The sequence below is a fragment of the Denticeps clupeoides genome, chromosome 10, assembly GCF_900700375.1.
Source record: "Denticeps clupeoides chromosome 10, fDenClu1.1, whole genome shotgun sequence".
Lineage (NCBI taxonomy): Eukaryota > Metazoa > Chordata > Actinopteri > Clupeiformes > Denticipitidae > Denticeps > Denticeps clupeoides.
Window position 1 is genome coordinate 15,574,262 of NC_041716.1, and position 16,074 is coordinate 15,590,335.

At 41.1% G+C, this 16,074-nt stretch overlaps 1 protein-coding gene across 8 annotated transcripts in view; it reads left to right on the forward strand.

The window, feature by feature from the left end:
- Positions 1-59: 59 nt before the first annotated feature.
- The window catches only part of LOC114797698 (synaptotagmin-2-like), a 30,901-nt gene continuing 14,886 nt past the window's right edge, over positions 60-16,074 (forward strand). For 2 of the 8 annotated variants that reach the window (XM_028992697.1, XM_028992700.1), the window contains exon 1: positions 60-330. The gene's annotated coding sequence lies outside the window, so the exon portion shown is untranslated. Of the gene's footprint in view, positions 331-14,465; positions 14,608-14,759; positions 14,952-16,074 lie in introns of those variants that run through there. The other 6 variants (XM_028992696.1, XM_028992704.1, XM_028992699.1 and 3 more) reach the window with 5 other exon arrangements.

Consider the following 16,074-nt stretch of genomic DNA (forward strand, 5'->3'; position numbering starts at 1 on the left):
AGCCCCTCCCAACTTACATTACTGTTGGGCTGATCCTCCAATGAGAGAGCGGTAGGCAAATGCAGCAGGAAAATGGTAGGGGGTGAGTGGGCAAGAAAAAACTGCAGTGTGGATGTCTATTTTCCTCTCTCTGCTCAGATCTACATTCTGAGTTCTAGTGTCTTGTGAGTGTGTGGGCGTTTTTGCGTGTGAGTTAAAAAAGACCGTAACACATTTGGACCACCTAAACTGTAATTAGGAGATCCCAGGACTGTAGTTGAACCAAGCAGAGCAATAATCTCAAGCCCTCGTTGAGGAAAATTGATGTAGGGGACCAGGTCAGCACTCTTGGTGAGTACCAGATCTTCCAGCTTTACACAATTACTTTAAGCAGCGTGACAAGAGTCAGATGTCATGAAAGAATTAGGGGGGTCAGCAAATGTCTGCAAACCTGAAGCTTCTGATATGTTCGTATACGTGTTCCACTGCCATACAATTTTTGGTTTGGAACAAAAGAGATACAACAGTAATTTTTACATCAATTTTACCATCATTGTAAATGATTTGTAATCCCGTTTGGCTAGGTGTAAATGCTAGTGAATAATGGACACTAATGAAAATGGACACCTTCTGAATTCTTCAAATACAAATGCAAAAAATATGGAGGAACTTTTGAGGAAAAGTTAATAAAGATGTTAATGAGGGAAAAATGCTAATTTCCGGGACACGGGGTTCTTGAGTGTATTTGCTGAGGAGGTTGTGTGGGATGCTCTAATGCTGTGAATACTGAACATTACTTTGACTCGACTTGAGACAGATATGAGGACATAGGGAAAAAAGAAGGAGTGGGTGTGCTCAAAGAACCAAGCACTGCAGCACATTGCAGCAGCTCCATACAACACGGTGTGCCTAAAATTCAGATCCTGAGGGAAAATGAAATAACCACTCAGCTGTCTTAAACAGCTGGCTAAAAAAATTAATAAATAATCATGTTAATAACTGAGGACATCTACAGCCTAGTGCCGATTTACTGTAATGGCACAAACCCTTTATTTTATGTAATGTACCTTTGAAATGAAAGAGTGACAGAGTCCTAGAGACTGGTGGTTAGTTAATATGGATCCAATCAGGCACATGCTTTCATGTAAATCCCACTAAATAGCACAGATGGTTCTCACTAATCCTGTGAAGACTTTCAAAAGTGACTTGAAATGAGTCCAGCATTCTGAAGTATATGTTTCCAAAGGCAATGTTTGCTAAATAGATATTAAGCAATTTCCTTCAGGATTAATAAAGTTTTCTGATTCTGATAAAACACAAGGGGCACTATTTTATTAAGGGTGTGGGGCTTGTCTACCAGCAAGATTTACAAGATTTACATAAATGCATAGATAAAACAAGAAACACAATCTTAGAGAATATTTGTGACCTATTAACTGAAAAAGTAGCGTGCATGAGAGATGTCCTGCCAGTTTAAACTGTTTTTGAAGATCGTCTCTTGGACAACACACCAACAACAGTCTAGCTTCTGTTATTCAACATACAGGAAACCATTTATATAAATTTGACCTTACAGCAGCAAACAAGCCCAATGCTTAGCACATGGCATTGCGGATAGTGTTTGAATGGACAGGTAGAGGTAACCTTGAACCTCTGGGGTGGATGTTAGAATGTTCTCAACATGCAGCTTAATCAAAGGAATGGAAAGCTGGTGGTCCATTTTGGTTAACATTCCTTTTTATTAGAAATATCTTATCTGCATTAGAATACCCACTAATAACTTGTTTAATGTGACCCACTGCTATACACCACCTATTGGCTAAAATACCTAAAGTACATAATACAAGTTTCCATTCATCCTATCCAAAAAATTATATAATGGAATGTAGACCAATAATGAACAGTCTTCTATAGACCAAGGGGCTAAAAGGGGGACAGAATGAAACTAATTTATCTAAAACTAAGCACTACCTTATTTGTTCAGATTCATTCCCAGTAACACAGGTGACACACAATGTGCAGTTTTGTGTGAGGTCAGCAAACATCCCCAGGACGATGTCTCTGAACATGAGCTACACACCATGGCCTCTGTTTCAGTGCTTTACAGGTTTAATAATAATGAAAAATTGCTTTGAAATATAGCAAATCTCTTGAAGGTTATTGGAAATGACATTGTTTGGGGTTTACTGAACTCTGTATTAACTATTGTATGTCAGATCAGGTTCTGTGAAGGAAAACAACAGGCAGGTGCTCTATTAATCGGCCCCTGGTTGTTGAAGAGAACTGGTGTGGCATTGTGCTCAGTACAAGGACTTGTGGAAAATGAATAATTAAAAGGGAAAATGCATGATTAAAAGATCAATGAAGTCTGCAGATAAGCACTGTGTTTAGTGTCTCCTCCTTATCATCCACTTTACTAATATTCACCCACCAAAGCAACTGAACAGCAGCTGTTTTCATTGTAGTCATTTTATTTCAAGAGATTGCTCTTGAACTAAAATTATTCATCTAAAATAGTGTTACTTTTGGCAAGAATGTTCCAGCACTAAAATGTTATGCAAATATACAGATATTTGGGGTATAAAATGTGATATACAGTGTAGTGGCTCTGTGCATTTAGGTCAGAAATCTCACTCTCTCCTCTCTTAAGACATGAAGTGTGGCAGAATGAGGCGCGCAGGGTGAGAAAAGATGAGAAATGAAGTGCGGTGGGCAAGGCAGCCCAGCAGCTGGAGCTTGGAAAGTGCTGCATTGAGTTGCATAATTAATCCTGTGGGAGGGCCCTGGGAGTGAACCATGGGAGGGTGTCTGACAAAGGCAGGGGTCCACCGCCCAGACGATGGGCTCAACCACTGTTGGGGTGAAGCCTCACCTTCTCCCAGGCAACATATGTAACATGATACATATTCAGTGCATAGAACGCTGTGTCATTATTAATACTGGTAGTAAATCACAACACAAAACATTCCAATATTCAAATAATTCTATTCAAAATCATGAATAGTCTGTTAGTCTATTATTTAACATCTATTGTAGCCTCCACTGTTTGACTCCTCAGGCACATGGAATCAGTTAGTCTGAGAATCTGCTGCTTTGGAATCAGGAAGGCCCAAAGAAACTGCTGGTCATTGGCAGAATCATGACTGTTGTTATCCAGGTTGTCTCAAAGATGCTCAGGAGAGAAAACCGGCCAACAGGCAGCACCTGTGCACCAGTGTTCTCCAAAGATAAAACAGCTCAGTGTGACTGGCATAGGATTTTGTTAAATTGTTCATTCAGAGATTAGCTCAATCCACAAGTTAGCATTGGATATGACATCACAAATTTTTTTTGTACAGTACAGGTCAAAAGTTTGGACACACCTTCTCATTTAATGTGTTATTTTCATACTGGCCTGTTGCCTGGTAGCACCTCCATGATCTGGACACTATGCTGACAGACACAGCAAACCTTCGCGCATATACACACACACACAAACACACACACACACACACACACACACATATATATGTGTATATATATATATACTGTACACACAGTACAGGCCAAAAGTTTGGACACACCTTCTCATTCAATGTGTTTTCTTTATTTTCATGACCACTTACATTGGTAGATTCTCACTGAAGGCATCAAAACTATGAATGAACACATGTGGAGTTATGTACTTAACAAAAAAAGGTGAAATAACTGAAAACATGTTTTATATTCTAGTTTCTTGCTCTGATTTCTGCTTTACACACTCTTGGCATTCTCTCGATGAGCTTCAAGAGGTCCTCACTTGAAATGGTTTTCCAACAGTATTGAAGGAGTTCCCAGAGGTGTTTAGCACTTGTTGGCCCCTTTGCCAGCGGTCCAGCTCACCCCAAACCATCTTGATTGTATTGCATCTTGATGTAAATGGTCATGAAAATAAAGAAAACACATTGAATGAGAAGGTGTGTCCAAACGTTTGGCCTGGACTGTACATATTTACTGTTGTTCATGTTTGTCTCATTTGATTATTATGAGTCAAAACTTCTGAAAATCTTTCATGTCATGCAGAGTGAGTTGAGGGACAAGATACAGAAGCACAAAAATCATGGGGTGTGATTTTTTTTTCACTGAAAATAAACATGTTAATGGCCAGAAACATGCATTCAAAGTAAAGCAAGGAATGAATCTTTAGAAAAAAAAAATCTGCAAAGATATACAAACATATTATCCAAAGCATAAGATACTACTATCTGCCTCACAAACTAACCTCCATTTTACAATGAACAGGTATTTATTGCATAAGCACGTCAAACTTCAAGGTGCTTGTTAAAATCTATGGTAAATATCACACTGTGCGCATATTCCACGCTGGTCATTGTCTGAAAAGTGCATATTAAGTGGGTTTCTGTGTTCACCCGGTGATGTGCTGGTGTCTGAAGACTGTCGGGAGAGGCTCTCATGACCCTGAAAGTCAAGTTGGTCTAGAAGATTGATGGCTGGTTGGCTGCCACTCATAGTCTGCTTTGTTGACTAAATATAGTGTTGCCACATTCGGTTCATATTTGCATTTTCTTTTTCAGGTCTAATTCCATAAAATGTTTTTTTGTATAAAGGATGGTTGTAGTCTAGTGGGTAAGACTAGGAACCAGAAGACCACAATGTCACAGGTTCAAACCCTTTGTGTCCCTGAGCAAGACACTTAACCCTGAGTGTCTCCAGGGGGACTGTCTCTGTAACTACTGATTGTAAGTCAATCTGGATAAAATAAATGCCAAAAATGTCAATTTGAAATGGTTGTTAATTTCATGGTTTTTAAAGTTGTTAGATGGGTCTCCAAAACAACATTCCCTTTTGACATAGAAAGGGTCTCCATCATTTCATATCATGGGCACCCACGAGCAATTGCTGGTCAACCAACGGTTTTGAACAAGACTTTGAACAAGACTTTAGCAAGCATCGTTGCTATCCATTATTTGCCTCCACACTCAGACTTCAGGCATTGCACTTCAGGTGCTGAATCATTTAATTACCAGCTGGCCACATGAATTAAATTGCCATTTTGTGTCCTCTTCTTAATTAGTTATGCTGTCAAGGTTATGATCTTCCTCATCTTCAGGTTCCGGCTGGTAATGTCAAGGTCATTATTTCATTTGCTCATCATAAATGCATTGCTTTCAAATGTAATTTAATCCCGTAAGGTACTATTATACAATATAGAGAATGTTGAACTATTTACCAAAGTCACAAGCAGAAAACTAACAAGTAATGCTGAGGTCATAAATCTGCATTTTTGTGTAATTCAGAATCACAAAAAAAAACAATTTTTTATGCATGAATACTTACATGAATGCTAAAATGACTACAAAACAGCAGGGAACATAACAGGCCAGTGACAGACTCACTGACAGACAAATCAGCTACATTTCTGTCATTCCCTGGTCTTCAAGCCTACTACTTTAATTCCTTCTTCATAAACATCATGAAATCAATATGGTTTAACTTACGCACCAACTTCTTCTTTCCTCAAAAAAAAATTATTTTTAGCCAACACTCTGCTCGGTTCAAAGCACTTCATTAGCATCCTGATGGTGCTGACATGTGAAGATGCAAAGATATGAAAAAGTGAATTGAAGCAATCACAGCACACGATGACACAACAAAATGTGTCCTATACATTTAACTCATCATCCTTAGTGAGCAGTGGGCAGCCATGACAGGCACTAGGGAACATTGTGTCAAATGGTACCTTGCTCAAGGGGATCTCAGTGGCACATTGGCCATTGGGGATTCGAACCCGCAACCTTCTGATTATGAGTCCACTTCCTTACCCGCTGGGCCACCACTGCTATTGTTGTTATGTTACAGTTATTTAAGTTGTTGATTCAGGTTTCAGGGTTGGAGGCCTCCAAATGTGGATCTTCATATGCACTGATCAACATTATGACCTCAAGAAAATGTAAAAATCTCACAATGACACCTGTCAGTGGGTGGGGAGTAGTAAGAAATGTCTATTTTCAGGATTTGAGTAACTTTGACAAGTTGAAAAATTGTGATGCTAGACAGCTGGATCATAACATCTCCAACATCTCTAGATTGTATAGAAAGGTGTGAGAGCACACAGTGCATCAAAGTTTGTTGTCTGTGGGGCTGTGTGCTGACAAAAGTGCCTGAAATAGGTACATGAGCAGACATGGAACACAGAGTATCCTGGTCCAAAGATACATCAGAAGTATGGCCAGCACTCACTCGACACCAGGTGCATTATGGAAAGAAGAGAAGCCTGTGGATACACTGTGATGCTGTGAAACCTTGGGTCCGGCATTCATGTGGCAATTCATGTTACTTTGCTGACCGAGAACCTTGACTGGTTCAGAATAACGCACCCTACCATGCTGTTAAAATGGTTCAAATGGGTGGCATGAGGAACACAATGATATTGAGGTGTGGCCAAATTCTCCAGGTCTCTATTTAATAGCACATCTGTGGGACATGTTGGAAAAGAAGCTCCGATACATGGAGACACCGCCTTAGCAGACCTTTTGGTGGCCATATGGGGGCCTTGTTATACTACATTGCAATTATAATGATGACAATAATTTCCCTAGGGCTTAATAACAGGCCACAGGGTTAGACAATTGGATGCAATTTCTTTTTATTGGGAGCATTTGAATACAGTAGAATCTTTACAATGAAAACAGAGCAATATAGTTTAGACCAGTGTGTTTAAGGTACAGGTTTGTGGGTAAGATCTGGATTTCAAATTCTATGCAGACCTCAGCAAATCCTCCTTCGTAAAACAATACGTGCATTTCCAGCCATTTAAACTACTTATTAATCAAATAGCAACCCTCCCCTTCGGGAAGCCCAGAGCTATTTTTTTCACCGTGCCCACACAGGATTATGATAATTGATTATCATGCTTTCTGAATCGTATGGTCCACTGTCCTCGGTTTTATTCTGAAATGTATCTGCAGAATGCTCTGTTGCAAGAAGTCTTCATCCATATGTCGTGTCCTGTGTTTTGTAGATACCGAGGTGCTGCCCGTGAACCATTATAGAGGTTACTGGTATCTATGGGTTTAACGACTGATCTGCTGTTTAATGATTTAGAAACAATTTCAGGCCCGTGTGGGATTAAGAAATCTACAGTTGAATCATGCCCCCTACATTGATCTCATGGACGTGTATTGTTAATGTGCATGGATCAATCCGTGAATGAAACTATGGGGTCAGATATTATATATATTATTATAAGAAATTATAATAAAGATACTCTTGCCCAGGATGTACAGTAAGCATGCCAAAGGGGGAAGACATCCATATTTCACACATGTAGCTCTCACTACTACATAAAAAAAACGTCATATAATAGTTTGCACCTTAAAAACTGTATTTCCGTATAACGTCTGGACGCGGCTTGATTGGTGCGATTTCAGTGCGAAAACGAACGCAAGAAAGAGAACATCCTGAAGGCGGGAGTTCGTGTAAATCGGGAAGGTGAGACGTCCCCTCGGCCGAGACAACTGCGGCATTTCCAGCCCGGACCCGTCGTGCTCCTGCCGGCAGTAACGCGTTTTTGCCGCAGTGCGAACAGGCTGACGCACGTCGGCCACGTTACCGCCGAGCAAGGCGGCGCAGCGGCTGAAAAGCCTTTTACAATGTCCCTCGCGGCTCATCGTTCTGTGAATTGGCATCGTCTGCAGCGGCGGTCCTCTGATGTCGCGGAGCTTTTTTAATTTTTAATTTTTTTTTTTTTTCCTCATCGCGCCGCGATCGCACGAGGTTCCGGTCCGAAAAACGCGCCGAGTGCCACGTGCAGCCACTTCCGACGGAGCACCCCACTTTTTAATCCCGAACCGTGCCGGACCCCGCCCCGTCCGCCCACCTCCCCCTCTTACCGCTACGCGGTCCCGCGGGAGCTGTCCAGAGCCTGGTTCTGAAACGGGTCCGAATAAGGAGCTCTGCCCCGTAAAATGGGAGGAAAGATCGCATTGTACGAAGTTCTTTTTTTGTGTGTCTACCTTCCGCTGCTGTGTGCTACCGGGGTCATTTTGTAATTTGGGTTTTAATAAAACAGTAATTGAAAAAGAGAACCCCCTATTCTTCTCCCAGTTAATTACCACAATGATCTGGGGTCAAACCATTTAATCAAGAGATATGGCAGCTAATGTGTCACCCAGAACGTAAAGACACTGAAGACGATTTTGAGAAATATGTGTGCATTATATTTTAAAAACTATGATTTTTTATTTATTTTTTTTTTAATGGAGGGTAACCACCATATATTTTGGAGCTTCCATTGCTGATCTGGCATGAACTGTTATTTTGGCTGCTGATTAAGGAACTTCCAAAAGGGATTCTACTTGCAAGGGGAGGGCTGTGTGGATTTGACTCCCATGCAACATCCTTGTTATGAAATGCAAGGCATGAGGTATTGAGCCGTAGTTTCCAGTGAGCCTTGGCTTTTTTGACTGTTGTTGTTGTGGCACTGTTGCTTCATACAACCAACCTTAGTCATGTTGTGTTGTATTTGTCCGGCCCTGAAAATAAATCAAACAATATCATTGCTACTCCCGTATCAGGGAGAAACACTCTGTCAGTGGCATCCCGCCTTCAACAATCTGCCATGTGCTGGTTTTGGTCATTCCCTTAAAGTGACATGCTGCTTCTTTGGCTAGAATCAAGGAAACACAGGCCTAACTTGCCAGAGTGACACAACACAAAGAGACCTATTTCCGCCAAGGTGCTACTGAGTAAAGCACCGTCCCAACACACTGCTCCCCGGGCGCCTGTCATGGCTGTCCACTGCTCACTCCGGGTGATTGTTGAAAGCAGAGGACACATTTCACTGTGTGCACCGTTTGCTGTGCTTCTATATATCTCAACCCTCTTTGATGGTTTGTAATTCTGACTGACATCCAGGAAATTAACTTTGATGTCTTTATGAACAAAATATCATATATGAACCTTACTAACACATTCTGTATCAGTTAAACCTGCGCAAGCAGAGTACTTGATTGTTCCTACTCGGAATTGTCCATAAATGCCCCAAAACACAACAAACTGCCCAGACCATATCATAAGCATTTACCAGTGACTACTATTTAAAGCAATGCAATGATGCCTACTCTGGACAAGCAACTTTTTTCTGAATATGTTGAAATTCACCCAACCTGGCAACACGGAGCTAGCGCTCCAGCCTCCTTTCTTTCCACCTTTTCTCCCATAAATGTTTCTTTCTTTGTTGGCAATAACAGTTACCATGGCACTTCAAGACATTAGCGTTTTTATTAACAAATTCTGAAATCCTGATTAGCATCCACAAACATTCCCAATATTGCCAGCCTGAAAAAAATATCTATATTTTTTCACATTTAGAGTGAAACCCACAACTGCATTTTCATCCTGTAGTGCTATGCTGTAGTGCCGCCAGTTTTCATGTGTAATTACATTACCCTGTGACAAAACAGCATGCTATACTTTGTTACAGCAGTGACACGTTGTGTGCCCAGAGCTGCTAAAGTGAAATTGGATTCTGGAGCCCATGGACAGACGTGTATTTTTCAATCTGATCAATTATTAAAGAGCTTTCATTGAACAGTGTTTGTAAATGACAGACATTGTGGTGCATGAGGTGCATTTCTACAGCAATGGCCGCCTTAAACCGGGTATATTATTGTGCTTATAAATAATGATTAGTATTTATTGGTAAAGTGCAAATGAATTATTCTGTTTGGAGTGCAATACTTGATGTCTAGTGTGGATTAAAGGAGCATACACAGAACAAAAATATGACTTCATTTGGATTAGGCATACATTTGTTTGTTGACTTGATTTCTATACAGGGGTATGTAGGGGTGTCTTTTCATGTCCATGTGTGTGTAAGGGCTAATGTTTCTTCAGTTTCTGTGTTAATGTCAGTTGTCAGGGAATGTGATGGCTTATGATCAGCTTGATATAGTCTGCATCAATACCAATATATTCTTAATTTGAAGAATTCTTTGTGTGCATTTTGTGCATTCTTTTTTATTTCAGTTGCCTATGACTGCAATCAGGAAAGTTCCTGATTGTTCAGTTGTCTGATGGCCTGTGGAGTCTGGCAGTGAAGTCTGGCAGTGAGGGTCCAAATGCTTCAGAACTTTTTTCCAGATGGTAGGATGATGATGAGTGCATTGAAAGATGTGATGCAGCGTGTTTGGTAAATGTCTCATATGGAGGGAAGAGAGACTCTTTTCAGCTGTCCTCACTATCTGCTGTAGGGTCTTGTGCTCCGACATGATGCAGCTGGTCAGGATGCTCTCAATAGTCCCTCTATAGAAGGTTGTGAGGACGGGTGATGGGAGACGGGCTTTCCTCAGCCTCTGCAGGAAGTAGAGACGCTGCTGGGCTTTCTTCGCTGTTCAGCTGGTGTCGAGATTCCAGGAGAGGTTCTCCTCTAGATGAACGAGGAACTTTGTGTTCTTGACAGTCTCCACACAAGATTTGTCAATGTTCTGTGGAGAGGGGTCCCTCCATTGTCTTCTGAAGTCAACAATCCTCTCCTTCATTTTGTACACATTTAGAAATAGATTGTTGACCTTACATCAGTCTGTCAGTTGTTGCACCTCCTCTCTGTACCCTGAAATTCTATGCACATATTCAACACATGCATACTCTAGAGATGAGTGTTTAAGGAATTATGGGATCACCAATGAATGCACATGCTGGGTCAATCCAGTGATCCCTCCATCCTGCCATCAAACATTCACTAACATATCCATGCTGCAACATTTAAGAAAATAGAGGGCTCAACTAACGTTCATCTAGGGTCACCACAACTCACAGATCACAATTAATCCTAGGTGGATAGCAATACCATTCTCTATGCAAAATATGCATGCCGAGTGTGATGAGGGCTTTTATTGCTGTGCTGCATCGCATTTGTTATTTTGTTGCTGGAATCACTCTGTGAATAATCTTTATCATATCTTTCTATTCTTCTTTTTTCATGCTCATACTTTAGCATATATAACAGAAAATGTACACAGTGATGCAGAGAATAAGTTGACCAGGCTTATTTTACATAAGCAGGCCCGTCTCATTTTTAATATGTGCAGTTGTGATATTCATAACAAAGTCTAAGTCAATTACACTGGAAACCTCCACCCCCAACCTTCAAAAACCCCAGAACATAGTCCCATCTCCACCACCACAACCCCTACTCTACCCTCTGAAGACCCGCTGACTGCCCTAGAACAACTTTCAAATTTCACATCAAATGAAATCATCCAGATCATATTTACAGGAATTTCAACCACCTGTCCACTGCATCCAATCCCCTCCACAATGCTCCAAAACATCTCTCTTGACCTTATCCCCTTTGTTTCATGTCATAAATGTTTAAATGGTTATATAACATCAGCCTTTAAAGCAGCCAGAGTTCCTCCAATCCTAAAGAAACCCACTACTGATCTTGCAGATATTAACAACTACTGACCAGTATCTCTTCTCTCAGTTCTTTCTAAAGTCCTAGAACGCTGTATCTACAATAATCTATCATCTGTCTCAGAACAACCTCCTAGATCCCAACCAGTCTGGCTTCAGAGCAGGTTATTCTACAGAGACAGCCCTTCTAGCCCTTTCCTAGAAGCTACAAGTGCCCAGATCAGCAAAACTCTCATTTTTTTTATTCTCCTCGGCCTCTCTGCAGCGTTCGGGCCTCAGCATTGCAATGGTTTGTTTCATACCTTTATGAGCAGTCATACCAAGTGATTTGGAAAGGATCTACATCCACTGGCATCTCTCAGGGCTCAGAACTTGGTACTCTCCTTTTGTCCCTCTACACGAGATAACTTGGTGAGGTTATTTCCTCACATGGGTTATCATACCACTGCACTGATATGCCAACGACACTCAACTCATGTTCTCTTTTCCTCCCTCAGGTGTACATGCCGCTTCCAAAATCTTGGATGGCAACTCATCATCTAAAACTCAATCCCACAGAAACCGAACTGATATTCATTCCTGCAGATTCTTAACCACATCAGGAGCTTGCTATATACCTGAACAACTGATCTCTCCTTCTGCAACTGCATGCAACCTCGGAACTATAGACAACCAGCTTTTCTTCTCAATCTTCACCAATCTTTCCTGCTCATGTACATTCGTTCTCTACAATATCAGACAGATATCTCTCGACTCTATTACTGTAACTCTCTTCTTGTAGGTCTACCTTGCCTCTAAGTGAGAACAGCACAGTCACTGAGTATTTTCAAATGGCACCTTAAGACCTTCCAATTTAAAGAATACTTAGACTAACTTTCTGGTAACTTTCTTGTAGTCTGATTTATGTAAGAAAAACTAGAACACAGTTAATAAAATGATTGTATTGAGTCCTAGTGAACCAGAACTGATTACTTCATTAATTGTAACATGAAGGAACTTTGTAAGTCACTCTGGATAAGGGTGTCTGCCAAATGTGATATATGTAAATGTAAATTAAGCATATAATAAAATAAACATAAAATATGTATATTATTGCTACAAATTTACATAAATGGGCAGGGTGGGAAAAGTATGGGGTGACAACAACCACCACTACAATCAGTGTGCTAGAAACTGGATAGATGGGAAGACCTATCTCAAATTCACACTGATCAGTCTATGTATTCATACTGCTATTGTCAAAATCAAATAGTCAAATATTAAATTGAGGACAATATGCTTGTATTCTGTAGACTTAATATATTAAAAGATATTTTTTAGCCCCCCACTCAGACATCATTAATTTTTAGACCAAACCTGTCTTTGAAATAAAATATTATGAGTCTATAGAAATATAGTCTTGTGGAAATGTGTCTGGCTTGCAGGCCTTTGTGAATCTGATTCATTTAAGTCATTGTGATTTGTAATTCTTTGAAACTGCTGAATGTAACTGGCTAATAATTTATATGATAAAACAAAGCTTTAATCCACCAGGAGGGAGCGGAAAGGAAAAGAAACACATTTATGTTGCAGCAGGAACTGATGTAACTGAAAATTTAGGTGTTTTGATAACAGGATCAATCACATCCTTTTCCAAAATGTATATTCTATAGCAGTACAAATCCTGTACCTTTTTAAATGGCTACCAGTGCCTTAATAAATTCATCATGAAACCTCCACAAGTTAAATTCCAAATTCTTACCTAGTTACAAAGGAATGTTGATGCAAATTAACCTAATGATTAGACAGATATAAAATCACAGTCATCATGATCAATAGGGCTGTGTTTCCATGACAGTATTGTTCATGAGTGAAAGTGATTGTTTTTGTCATTGTGACATGCAGCAAAGCACAGCACATAGACCCTTGGTGAGCAGTGAGCAGCTATGACAGGTGCCCAGGGAGAATTCTGGGGAGACGCTACCTTGAACCCGCAACCCATTGATTTGCCTGGTTTTATCAATGCATGCAGCAACTCAGACAGTAGTAGAGTAATCTGTAGGCTCCTGAAATCTATCAATTCTCAGTTCATAGGCTTTGATATAGTTTAGGAGTTACAATTCTGCTACAATGCTGAATTCAAAGGGACCTCAAGATCCAGCCATTCAATTATCTCTTTTTCGTTTTTTTTTATATAATTTTCCAATTTGTGTGGCTGTTACAATGAATTATTTTAAAACATTAGTGAATGTAATCGTGAACCCACAGGTGTTGAAGTGTATTATTTTCTATACATTCCTATTGATTATTTCTCATTATTATTTGTTACTGAAACCTCTACTCTGTAGTAGTAATCTCAGCCATCAGACATTATCCTTCAGTATTACCATTATTATTGTTATCATGATCATCATTAGTATTTTACTTACACGCACCTTCCAAACAAACAGTAAAAAACAAAATCAATCAACAATCTGCAAATGGCTACATATTCCCTCTGGCCCATAATCATTGAGAATTTATTGATTTAATCTTCAGCTACCTCTTGAGGAGGCAGTTCCGCTAAGAGCCGGGTGGTGAAAAATGAGACCATTTCGGGATAATATTGATAGATTATTTTTCTGTATTTCTTTGTAGCTGTACTACTTAAGCTCATGGTGTAACAGTCATGACATCTGTCACACTCACATTTGCCATGGTATCGGCCTATAATGTTTCTGATCACCAATGTTGCTGAAACGTTCTAATACATTTTGCCATGGCGCGGGGTGGAAAAGAAACCGGACAGCCTGCTGTTTACGTAACACACTCAGGCAAACGTCTTAAGAAAGCTGAAGAATCCCTCCAAGCACTCTACCTTCTTCCTCAGTCCGCTGCACTGCCTCTCCCACTGCAGTGTGTGCAGCTCGCTGCCCCTCCCCCCAAGCCCCCGTCTCGCTCTCTTTTTCCAGGAGAGGGGGGAGTCAGGTTCTCGCTCCATCCCTCTCCCCCGTCTCCAGACGCACAACCTCGCTGCACAACGCTCACTTTTAAAAAATTTAGCCAGACCGTCCCCACCACCCCACCCCCAACACCCGGGTGAGCAGTAAAACTGAACGACGGCCCCCTCCAGGACGTTCAGGCTGATGTACTGTGGGGGTGGGGTGGGTGTGCCAGTCCTACACATTGATCTGCTCAGATTGCCCAGTGCTGGAGTCGGTTGGAATACCGCATTCTAGACCGTGTGAGCAGCATCCCTAATCAGGAGCCTGAGTAAGTAAACGAGTGGAGGGACGGGGTAAAGGATGAGAGAAGGGAAGAGAGACAGAGGGAGAAAGAGAGAAGGGGAGGACCACTCCATGAGAGAGTGAAAAGGAGAGATAAAGCAGGCAGCAGAGGAGGGGAGGGGAAAGAAAGGAAGGGGAGGGGAGTGTGTGTGTGTGTGTGTGTGTGTGTACATGTGAGAGGAGTCCTGCGGCAGTGCAGCGAAGTAAGAGGGGTAAGGACTGCAGTTTCTCATGTTGATGGGAGAGCAATCAGAAAACACAGAGCCGGAGCTGAGACCAACACTAAATGCCTGTTTGTGGTGAATGGGGGAGCCCAGAGCCTTTTCTGTGGTAAGGGTGTGTGCCGTGATGCTTTCTGGAAAACTGGCTGCTGAGGACAATCGTTAAACTTAAGCTGCATGATGGGTATGGATGAAGATTTAAATCATGTCCTGACATTTCATCTTCTGTCCCAATCCGAAGTGTACAGTAACCGTGCATGGCTGTGCTAGTTGCTCACTCAGAAAAATATTAATTCAGTCATTCTCCTGTTATAAAATGCGGTGGCCTTATAATGTATTTGTATTGAGTTGCATGCTTGAAGCCATGGAGGTGATTTTGCAGGGCCAATTGCAGCATCGTGATAAATTAATCTTCTGGGACTACCTGAGGAGACAAAAGCTTCGGGGCCTTCGGCATCTGCGTGCACGGTGCCACGGGAACTTGTATTTCTGAGCGGGCACAGGACATTTGGCCTTGGCACGCAGGTCAGGGATCTCTGATGGCATAGTAGTCTGTCCTTCCACACTTGGACACTGTTTTCCTGGAGTGTGTCCAGCGATCTGGCCGCTGACAGCTGTTCTGTTTGCCCCACGGGTGACAAGTACCAACAGCTTCGGAGCTGTGAGGACCTAGTGTGAGGCCTAGCATCTGCATGCAATTCAATGTTTTTTTTTATTAAACATATTTCTCCATTATTCAGGCATCTCATACTTACCAAGTGAAACCATGCAAGAGAAGAAGTGCTATTTTAGGATGCAGACAATCGTAAAACAATTAATGAAAAATCCAACGTTAACCTAAATAATGATGTCTCTTTATGTGTTTAAAAATGTAAAGCCTGAAGAGCATTAGTGCATGTAGGCAGTGAAAAGACCCAAATGTTGGTCATTTTTGCAAGGCTATATCTAGTTTTTATTCGTATTTTTACTACTCTCTACAGGCTTGTGGAACAGTAAATGAAAGCCACCTCATGCGTGCACAGACAGAGACTATTGTTCCTTTGAGGAGTGATGTATGTACACAGAACGGAAGGGGATTACATCAGAACTGCCATACAAATGCATTTTTTAAAAACGGATGCCTGTAATTAAGGGGGAAGTGAAACCAAGGAAGAATGCTAGCTTTCAGGAACAGGGTGAGCATGAAGTGTGAACTCATATTGAAATTGGATTCATGAAAATATGTGGGGACT